The following is an 11281-nucleotide window of genomic DNA, read 5'->3' as shown; positions in this document are numbered from 1 at the left end:
CTATCTAACCAGACATTCTGTGTAAAAGTTGGAGACGCTGTTTCAGATGATTTCAATATAGTACATGGTATTCCTCAAGGTAGTGCAATTAGCCCTATTCTGTTTAACATTATGATATATGATATTTTTATGAAAGTTGGTGGAGATATTGGGCCATCACTTTATGCAGATGATGGGGCTATATGGAAAAGAGGTAAAACATCAGACATGTGATTAAATGCATTCAGGGTGGTATACTAAATGTTGAAAAATGGTCATACAACTGGGGATTTAAGATGTCAGTTACAAAGTCATGCTATATGTTCTTTACCAGGAAGAGAAGGTTAGATAATGTGCAGCTTAAATTGTATGGGCAAGATGGAAAGGGTAAGTGAGTTCATATATTTAGGATTGTGGTTTGATGAGAAATGTATGTGGAGACATCATGTTATACAGGTTTAGACAAAGTGCAAAAAGGCACTGAATCTCATGAGATCAGTTTCTGATGAGTGGGGAGCAGATAAGCAATCACTACCGGATATTTATAGTGCTGTAATACCGTCATGTATGGATTACGGATGTATGGTATATGAAGCAGCAGCAAACGGTGTATTGGAAAAACTAGACAGAATACAGTTCAGAGCTCTGAGCCTCAGTATTGGTGCAATTAAAACAACTCCTACTAATACACTACTAGTGGAAGCTAATGAATTACCATTACATCTAAGACGTTCAAAGTTGTCACTGGCTTATTGGGTTAACTTAAAGGGATCCAGAGATGAACAACCAGCAATTAAGGTGATTTGTGATTGCTGGGAGTATTCACAGCAGGGAAAAGGTAAAGGATTTGGCTGGCATATTAATTCAGTGGCAGAAGAGTATGGTGTAAATAGGTTAGAGTATGGACCTAATGTTATTTGAGGTAATGTTCCTCTATGGATACCTCCAGTACCCAGTGTGGAATTATAAGTATGGAGCAGAAAAGAGAATGGATTAAAAGAAATGCTGATAATATTGGGTACTTGGTTGAAGATTATTTGGAAAATAGTTATTATATCTTCATACCAATATTTACCGATGTATCCAAAGAGCCAGAGAATGGACATGTAGGGACAGCAGTACATATACCAGAGTTTGTTGTAGTGATATGCAAAATAATTAATAACAGATTATCTGTGTTTACAGCAGAACTAACTGCTATAATTTTAGGACTGCAATGGATAGAGGCGGTAAGGCCCAAGAGAGTTGTCATTTGCTCAGATTCAACTGCAGCTCTTAAAAGCTTGAATTCAAAAGAAACCATAAGAGACGATCTATTGATGGAAATACATATGATATGATAATGCTGAGACTACAAAGACTTGGAATTAATGTGCAATTTTGTTGGCTTCCTGCTCATGTTGGTGTAGAGGGTAATGAGAAAGCAGACAAGGTTTCTAAAAGAGCATTGAAATTAAATGATGATGTAATGAAAGTTCCCTTTGGAAAAGGTGAGGCCAAAGAACTGTTAAGGAAGGCAGTGAGGGATTCGTGGCAGACAAAGTGGGATACAGATGTAAAAGGAAGACACTATTACAGCATTCAGAAATCAATGAATATGAAGGCTTTTAAAGGAAAGTGCAGAAGACAAGAAGTGATTATTTAATTTAATGACAATATGTGTATCGGATGGATAAATGTGATGTTTGTTACAGTATGTTAGAGTTAGTGAAAATGTTGAACATGTTGTTATGAAGTGTAGTAAATATGACGTAGAGAGGAATTAATTACATCGTAGGATATATGAACCACGACGGAGATGGAGTGAGTGATTTTAGGGATGAGTGACAAAATGAATGAATGTAAGAAGGCTCTTTATTTTTCTGAAAGATAAAGGTTCAGATTGTAAGATATATTTTTTGGTTTGTTTTTTGCTATTTATTCATTTATTAATTCATACTAATATTAATCATTTACATGTAACCTGAATTACTTGAAACCCTGAGGCTACACACTCGGGTGCAGTAGGTGGCGGTATACACATTTTCATGTAATCTGCCATTAAACTAGAGAGGAAGAATAATAATAATGTTTCTTTTCGACGGTGGTTGAGCTGGAGTAACACTCCAACCTCTGCACTCATTCTCCACAGCTGCTTTTCACTGGAAGAGAGCCCAAAGAAACTGCGTCTGACAGCCTGGTGGTGTTTTTACCAGCAGGTAGAGTACAGCTCACAATCCTCTACATCAGCTCTGCCGCTGGTGGTTTTTGTTTTTATGAACCATCTGCGACAGAAACACTATGTCAACTCATTCATACATACAGACAACCACTGAACATACAGTTCGAAATAATAACTTGTCAGTGACGCTGACAGAGGAGAGGGATGGATTGCTACTGGCTGCTGTATTGTTTTGATATTGTACATAGTCCAATCACTCATTGGCAAAACCAAGTCATGGCTACTTTTTACACATGCGCAGGTCATGGCTACTACATGGCATGGCATACTTTTATCTGACTATAATAGGAAAGCAGAAGTACCTCATGTAAAAATTAAAAACATATTGTATACAAATAATTAATGCTGTACACATCACATTTTTTCTTAAAGGACATTGTTCAGGTCATCTTTTTTTGTCAATATCTTGATAAATATCGTACTGTGGACTATTGTATATACTGTGATGATATCGTACTGTGAGTTTTTGGTATTGTTGCATCCCTTATAAAAGCACATTCTCAGTCAAAGAGAATAAAAGCCAATTGGTGATCTGCAGATGTACAGATAAATATTAAAGTATCAGCCTTTTTCTGTTTACTTTCAAATCTTTACGTTGCTGAAACATGCGTGTATTTGTTTTATTAGGTTGGGATTCAGATATTATATTACCTCTGATCCAAAACAAACTAGGGATCTAGATATTGGCTGTGATAATCACAGAGAATGATAAGTGCCTTTCTGTTATGTTGTGATGTTACAGGAGCTGGCAGTTCAGCTCCCAGGAAAAAGTGTCACATTTCTGCCCGAAAAACAGCGTCTGTCCCTGGCAAAAAACTTTAACTCACCGTTTGTGGCAGTGATTTTTTTCACCGCAACACTTGGGGCCGGATTTACTAAAGGTTTGCGTGTATTAAAACGTGTGCAAACTCCTTGCACATGCAAAAAATTGTACAAACTGATTTACTAACAGTGCGCAAAAAGGTGCGTCTGCATCCAGTTAGTACGTTTGCAGCAATGAATATGCAACATGGGGCGTTTACAGGCAATTGTGCATGTTGTGGGTGGAGAAAATGTAAATATATTAATTTAGCACACGCAAAGTGATTTATCAAACCTGAAAGCAATTTTGCCAATAGAAACTGTGTCTATATTTAACACGTCTCAAAGGGAGGTGCAAACGGTTTGTATGCGTAATTGCGCACACATGGCTGCGGTTATTGTTGCAAGAAGGAGACGCCGAAACAATGGAAGCCTGTTTTATTTGCAGACCTTTTATCATACGCCAATTTTTCTTTTGTTCTTCTGATGTCTTGGTATCTCCTTTTCACTTCATCCACTGTTCGCCTGTTTTTTCCAACAGCATTAACTTTTTCAACAATTTTCTCCCACACGGCGTTCCTTTGCGCGACCGTCAGATTCCTTTGCTGCAGCTCATTGAAATGTTTATTCGCTTCCTCTACCAGCACTTCTAATTCCAAAGGGTCGCTTTGCGCTTTCGCTCTCTCAAACTCGCCATGCTGAAAACCATGATACACGCTAAACCCTCATTTAAATAGGCATGTCTCCAACACATTTGCACCTGTTGTCATTTACGCAATCACTCTTAGTAACTCGTCCACAAACCGCGGTTCAACCCCACACGCAAATTTCTAGATTGCGCACGCAGATTAGTACAAGCAATTTGGGATCTTAGTAGATCCGGCCCTTGGTGAGACTTCAGTGAACTTTCCCCCAGAAAACAGTCTTCCTTCCCTGCGAGTGAAAGAGTCAGACAGCGTCCTGTTTACTGATGGTGATTATGTAATTATGTAATTTAGAGAAAAACGTAACTGTCAATTTCCAGGATGCATGGTGGGTCAGGATCTCAATCACAACACATTACAACAACATCCATATGATTATAAACAGTCAGCAGGTACATGTTTAGATTAACAGGAGGACACTGGGGGAAACACGTTGAAAAAAACACACACGTCATCATCATGACGTGTACCGTCACTCTGTGTGAATTACACACTGGTTCATCTTTAAGCCGGAGCTGCTTGACTCTGTGTGAACAACCAACGGCGGAGAATTGGTGAACCGCCACTGCGGCGATAATGCATCGTCTCTGTGTGAAAAGGGCTACGGTCATCTCACAGCAATCATCTCACAGTTTCTTTGTATGGACTCAGGCTTTTCTGTGCAGAGTTAACATGTTCTCCTCTTCCTGCTCTCCAGACATGAAGGTTAAATGTGACTCTAAATCTAGTCTGGGGGCAAAGTTGGTAAGGAATTGAAATAGTTGATGAAAGAATTCCATTTCTGACAAAATTTATTGGAACAGCCTTTCACTGCTAAACATATCTTCTCCAATTTAAGAAAGAACATAACATCCTTAAGCCAGAGAGATGTAGATGGGGGTTTAGGAGTGCGATGGCTGCAGGAGTCTCCAGGGTCTGCAGCCAGCTCATCAGGCTTGATGACTGGCACCTGGTGGGGTGTGGCCACCAGGCCAGAGCAGAAAGGCTCAGCTCTGGGAAGCCACTCGCTCTCTGCACTCCGGCCGGGTTGGACCTCCAGCACAACCTGTGGGGTTTTTTGGGGCCTTTGTTTCTTTGTTTAGTGGTTTGTGTTGGTTTGGGTTTTCTTGAATTCATCAATAAAGTTCATGTGTAGTCTCCACCTTTTGTCCAGTTCCTGGAACACGGAACATGACAAAATGGGGGCTCGTCTAAAGCCAGTGTTTTGGGTAGGAATTGTTGGTCTACTGATGCAGTTTGGTGGAAACTTATACTGAGTTGATAAGTGCAGAGCTTGGAGATAAACGGGTAAGTGTGGCAATTTTTCTTCCACTGGTGTTCCCCTCTGTTAGGCGTAGCAGCAGTCCCTAATAGAGGCTCTGCTAAAAAAAATGTTTGCCTTTACTGTTTTGGGTGGTATCCCGGGAGGGCCCTTGGCGAACTCAGCAATGCCACTGAAGACTAGGGTTGAGTGTAGTTAGTTTCTGGTAAGGCAGTTAGTAAGGGGGGACCCAGTGTTGGGGCCACATTGTGTATTGCTTATCTAGACTGTTAGGTTTAGTTCAGGTATGGCTGCCAGTGTTGAAGATTTCATTAAATGTCCCTCCCATGAGTTACTGGAGCAATGTATGAAGGAGCAGCTTCTCAAGGTGGCACATCATTATACTGTTGCAGTGGATGCCAGATGTACAAAGGAGACCATCAAGAGTATTTTACAGGCAAATCTGCAAGAGGAAGGAGTCCTGATGGCCGATGATGGTAAGAGTGGTGTTACTACTTCTGTGCCGGGGTTGACCTTTGAACAGCAAAGGGAATTATTTATGTTGAAATCTGAACATGAAAAAGAGTTGGAAAGAATGAAGTATAAGGTGGAACAAATGAAACTGGAAGTGGAGCAGAATAAACTGGGGCTGATTACAGCGGGGAAACTTCCTGCTGGGGTGGTCAGCGGGGAAGCTGGTGCTGCTTATTTTGATGTCACTAAAAATGTAATATTAATGCCAAAGTTTGATAAAAAGGATGTAGACATTTTTTGCAATGTTTGAACGTGTGGCTGATGCTAGAGGTTGGCCTGATGAGGAGCGTATACTAATGTTGCAGTGTGTCTTTACAGGAAAAGCACAGGAGGTGTATTCCTATGTCGGTGGCGGACTGCAAGGTCTACACAAAGGTAAAAGCGGCTGTATTGAAAGCTTATGAACTTGTGGCTGAAGCGTACCGCCAAAAGTTCAGAGGCTGGAGGAAAACTGGAAAACAAACGCATGTAGAATTTGTAAGGGATTTGATTCTACACTTTACCCGTTGGTGTAAGGCAGCTAATGTTGAGACCTTTCCAGATTTGTGTGATCTAATAATATTGGAACAGTTTAAACAGGCTGTACCAGACCACATTGCCACTTACATTACTGAACGTAAAGTTTTTACTCCAAGTGAAGCAGCAGCCATAGCTGATAAATATGTGCTAACACACAAACGTATCTTTGGAGAGCGACTTTACGGGGAGAGAGGGCACACTTTAATGGGGGACAATCTCAGACAACGACTAGGTCTCCAAGGATAGAACCCCTTAACAGTAAAGGTGGGCCTGAAGTGTCATTATTGTCGACAAAAGGGGCACTGGAAAAATGTATGCCCTATACGTAATGGCAGAGTTAACCCTGTTCAGGTGAAGTCAGCTGGGTTGGTAGCACCAGTGCGTGGGCCTGTTAGTTCAGATATGGAGTTAGTGGCACCTTCTGAAATGCAGGTTCAAGCCATGGATGCGTCAGAGGTTGAATCAGGTTATCATATATTCATCTCGGATGGTTTTGTAAGGCTAAACAGGAGTGACATGGAAGTCCCAGTGAAAGTGTTGAGAGATTCAGGTTCTATGCACACTATTGTGAGGGAAGCCATCTTGCCTTTCTCTTCACAGTCAGACACAGGAGGTTGTGTGCCCTGTAGAGGTTTGGCGCTACAAACCCTTTTTGTTCCTGTGCATAAAATGTTCTTGTCCTGTGGTTTCTTCCAGGGGAACGTGGAGGTGGCTGTGCGTCCAGAGCTCCCAGTGAGGGGAGTTGACATTATCTTGGGTAATGATCTGGTACCTGATGGTTGTATGTGGCCAGATGATGAAAGACCTGTACTAGCACAAACAACCCAAGATACTGTTCAGCAGCCACATTTGACATGTCTTCCCTATCCAGCTCCTCCTGGGGGAGTCAAATCTCCAGTGACAAAACCTGAGTCAACAGATCTCTCATGTAGTTCCTCTTTAAACTCTTTAGGGGGCGCTGCACATGGTCCAGCGGTGGTACTAGTGGGGCTGTCACAGCAAGCAATTAGAGTTGGAACCATCTACAGTGTGTGCTGTGACTCGGGCCATGGCTGCATCTTTGCCTGACGATGGGGTAACTATGGACAAAGTCAAAGAGTGTTCCCTTGCTGTGCCAGATGATCTTTGTGTTTCTCGTGTAGGCCTGACGCAGGAGCAGGGAAAGGATCCATCCTTGAAAGACCTATATGATTTGGTGGTGCCTTCCTGTCAGGTGGGGAACATTAAACGGGGTTTTGGACTCAAAGATGACTTGCTGTGTCGGATTTGGGCTCCTCATGGTGATGGATTTAGCCGGGATCCCATTGTGCAAATGGTATTACCTGGAAAAATTTAGAACATCAGTGATTTAGACAGCACATGATAAGATTGCGGGTCATATGGGGTCAAAAAGACCTACCATTGGGTGCTACAGCATTTTTTCTGGCCCTGTGTGAAACGTGATGTCTCTAAATATATAAAAACATGTCATACTTGTCAGGTTACTAGTAAACCAAATCAAACTCTGAAACCTGCTCCTTTATATCCGATCCCTGCACTGAGTCAGCCTTTAGTCATCTGTTAGTTGACTGTGTGGGGCCGCTTCCTCGGTCCAGGTCTGGTTGTTCCTATTTGTTAACAATAATGTGTCAATCCACCAGATATCCAGCTGCTTATCCACTGCGGTCTATCACAACCAGGTCTGTGGTGAAAGCTATTACTGAGTTTATATCTGTTTGGAATCCCCCAAATTATACAAACAGACCAAGGGTCAAACTTTACTTCTCGGCTGTTCTCCCAGGTTAAACAACTTAATGTCACTCATAATGTCTTCCGCGTATCACCCACAGAGTCAAGGGGCACTCGAACGCTTTCATCAGCATTTGAAATCATTGCTGCGTGCTTATTGCACTGAGTTAAAGGTAGACTGGCAGGACGGCTTGCCATGGCTTATGTTGGCAGCCAGAGAAGTTGTACAAGAGAGTACAGGCTTCAGTCCTAATGAGCTTGTCTTTGCTCACACTGTTCGGTGTCCCTTGTCTGTCATTTGTGATCAGTGGGTTGCGTCTGATCCCCCAAAGAATCTGATTTCTTATATAAATGGGTTTAGACTAGGGATGTAACGATGCATCGTGACACGATTAAAAATCGGTACAAATGCGTGACAATTCGCACCGGTTGACGGAAAAAATGAATCGCGAATGCGAGAGAAGTAGGATACGTTCTTTTTTTTTTTTAGAAATGGGTTACGTTATCTTAAAAAAAAGTCACTGGTTGGTGATTCATTTGGTCAACGTCAGGCGTCAAGTCACGTGACTAACGTCACTACGTAGGTACGGGGCACGGAACGAGGGAAGACATGACGGCGCCAGGCAACAACTTTGAAATAGCGGATGCACCGAGCGGTTTTAAATCACCTGTGTGGCGGCATTTTGGCAAATACAACCGGTGAGAAATGGACAGACAAAACCAAAACGGCATGTAAATATTGCAAGAGACTGCTAACATATACCGGCAACACGAGCAACATGCAGCTGCATATTAGCCGCGAGCACAGTAAGAAGCAAAGTAACGTTACGCCACCTCCTGAGCGAAAATTGCCGAAGGGGCAAACCACCCTGACGGGGAGGCTTTGCATCTCCTCTCCCCCATAACAACGGAAGAGCGCAAGGAATTATCAGGGCAATTGGTTATTTTATTGGACAAGTTTTGAGGCCATTTTCAGTTGTTGAAAATGAGGGTTTTCAGCTGTTGATGAACACGCTGGAGCCAAGATACTGCATCCTGTCACGACAGCACTTCAGCCAGGTGGTGGTGCCAAAACTCTACCAGGAGGTAAGAGCTCATGTGGTTGAGGTTCTCCGGAGGGCTGATACTTTACCTGGCCAGTGTTTAACAGTGTTTCTGTAAAGAAAGGACCTCCTTTTTTGGTCAAGATTTTATATTTTGTTATTTAAGATATTGAATTACACCAGTTAATACCAGTTTACTTGTGAGTGTTTCTAAAGAGAGGAGATATTTTTCATGTATTTTGTTGTTTAAGATGACCATTTAAGTTGCACTTTTTATAAGAGGACACAAACTGTTTTACAGAGTTTCTGTAAAGAAAGCGCCTCAAGATCATTTTATGTGGTCATAATTTGTCTGTAGCACATTTTGATTAAAAAAAAAAATAAAAAAATGTGAGAAAATTGTATCGTGAACAAAAGATCGTGAACCGTATCGAATCGTGAGTTGAGTGTATCATTACATCCCTAGTTTAGACATAGGCTTTATGAGGCTGGGGAATTGGCGAAACAAAACTTGCAAATGGCTCAAAAGAAAATGAAGCAGCTGTTTGACCGCAAAGTAGAGCGATGTGAGTTCTGTGCAGGTGACCAGGTGTTGGTTTTGCAGCCATTGATTGAATCACCTTTTCAGGCTAAGTTTTTTTTGGTCCCTGTAATGTCATTTCTCGGGTTTCAGAGCAAAACTACCTGATTGAGATGCCAAATAAAAGAAAATTAGTTAAGGTCTGTCATGTTAATTTGCTCAAACCATATTTTGCACGTAATGTTTCTGATGTTGTGGTTACAGAGAATCCTGTTTTGGTGGCTGGTACTGTACTGGAGGAAGAGATGTCTGGTGATGTGGTGCTGCAACCTCGACTTAAAAATTCTGAAACTTTGGCCAAGTTAGATTCACTGCTTGGGCAGGTGGATGAAGAGAAACAGAATCAACTGGTTGGTCTTATTCAAGCATATCCAGGTCTTTTCTCTGATACTCCTACATGTACTAACTTGGTAGAACATAATGTTGATGTGGGGGATGCAAAACCCATCGCCCAGCGGTTCTATCGGGTTAGCCCTGAAAAGCGACAGATATTGGATTCAGAGGTAGATTATATGCTTGAAAATGGTCTTGCTGTGCCTTCTACTTCTAGTTGGTCATCTCCCTGTCTTCTTGTCAGCAAGCCAGATTCCACATTTAGGCCATGTACTGACTTTAGGAAGATTAATGCTGTGACAAAACCTGATTCCTTCCCTCTTCCCAGAGTAAATGATTGTGTTGATCAGGTGGGGTCTGCCAAGTATGTTAGTAAGTTCGACCTTAAAGGTTACTGGCAGGTTCCACTTTCTGATAGAGCAAGGGAGATCTGTTCATTTGTGACTCCATCTGGTTTGTATTCATATACCGTTATGCTGTTTGGGCTGCGCAATGCTCCAGCCACCTTTCAAAGGTTAATGAATAAGGTGGTCCGGGGGCTGGAGGGTTGTGCAGTCTATTTGGATGATGTGATATATAGTGATACGTGGGAGAAACATTTGGAGCAGGTGAAGGCTTTGTTTGACAGGCTAATTTGGGCACGGCTAACAGTCAATCTGGCAAAATGTGAATTTGCCAAGACCTATTTGGGAAAGGTGGTGGGGCAAGGAGAAGTGCGTACCATTGAGGGGAAAGGTCAGGGCGATCAGACTTCCCTGTTCCAACGACAAAGAGGGAATTGTTACGTTTCTTGGGGATGGCTGGTTATTACAGGGAGTTTTGTCCAAATTTTGCTTCTGTGGGTGCTCCTCTGACTGATTTGTTAAAAGGTGATGTTAAATATGTTTTGTCTCACATCTGTCAACAGGCATTTAACCAGTTGAAGGACCTGTTGTCATCAGCTCCAGTGCTCTAGCTCAGATAATGGAAAACAACAAAATATGTTACCATAGTTATGCAGATGACACACAAATTTACATAACCATCTCACCAGGGGACTACAATCCCATACAAACGCTAAGTAGATGCATTGAACAAATCAATGATTGGATGTGTCAGAGTTTTCTTCAGTTAAACAAAGATAAGACTGAAATAATTGTTTTTGGAGCCAAGGAAGAACGACTCACAGTCTCTGCTCAGCTTCAATCTATAATGTTGAAAACTGCAAACCAAGCCAGAAACCTCGGTGTAATAATGGACTCAGACCTGAACTTCAGCAACCACATTAAGTCAATTACAAAGTCGGCCTACTATCATCTTAAAAATATATCCAGGATAAAAGGACTTATGTCTCAGCAGGATTTAGAAAAACTTATCCATGCATTTATCTTCAGCAGACTCGACTACTGTAACGGTGTCTTTACAGGACTCTCTAAAAAATCCATCAGACAGCTGCAGCTGATTCAGAACGCTGCTGCTCGAGTCCTAACAAGAACCAAAAAAGTAGATCACATCACTCCAGTTCTCAGATCTTTACACTGGCTTCCTGTCAGTCAAAGAATAGATTTCAAAATCCTGTTGTTGGTTTATAAAGCACTGAATGGTTTCGGGCCAAAATAC

At 41.9% G+C, this 11281-nt stretch overlaps 1 long non-coding RNA gene across 3 annotated transcripts; it reads left to right on the top strand.

Moving 5' to 3' along the window:
- The first annotated feature begins 4612 nt into the window (after positions 1–4612).
- LOC311255116 lies at positions 4613–10633 on the top strand. Of its 3 annotated transcripts, none has more exons than XR_014622323.1 (3): positions 4613–4992; positions 5359–9699; positions 10590–10633. It is a non-coding gene; the product is annotated as an uncharacterized lncRNA (long non-coding RNA). The 3 variants fall into 3 exon arrangements; XR_014622324.1 differs by having other exon boundaries at positions 4613–5442; positions 5798–9699; XR_014622325.1 differs by having other exon boundaries at positions 4613–7211; positions 9554–9699.
- The last annotated feature ends 648 nt before the right edge of the window (positions 10634–11281 follow it).

This window comes from Pagrus pagrus, assembly GCF_965226575.1.
Source record: "Pagrus pagrus genome assembly, chromosome: 3".
Lineage (NCBI taxonomy): Eukaryota > Metazoa > Chordata > Actinopteri > Spariformes > Sparidae > Pagrus > Pagrus pagrus.
The sequence above is the reverse complement of the archived record's forward strand: the minus strand, read 5'-3'. Positions and strand labels throughout refer to the sequence as shown.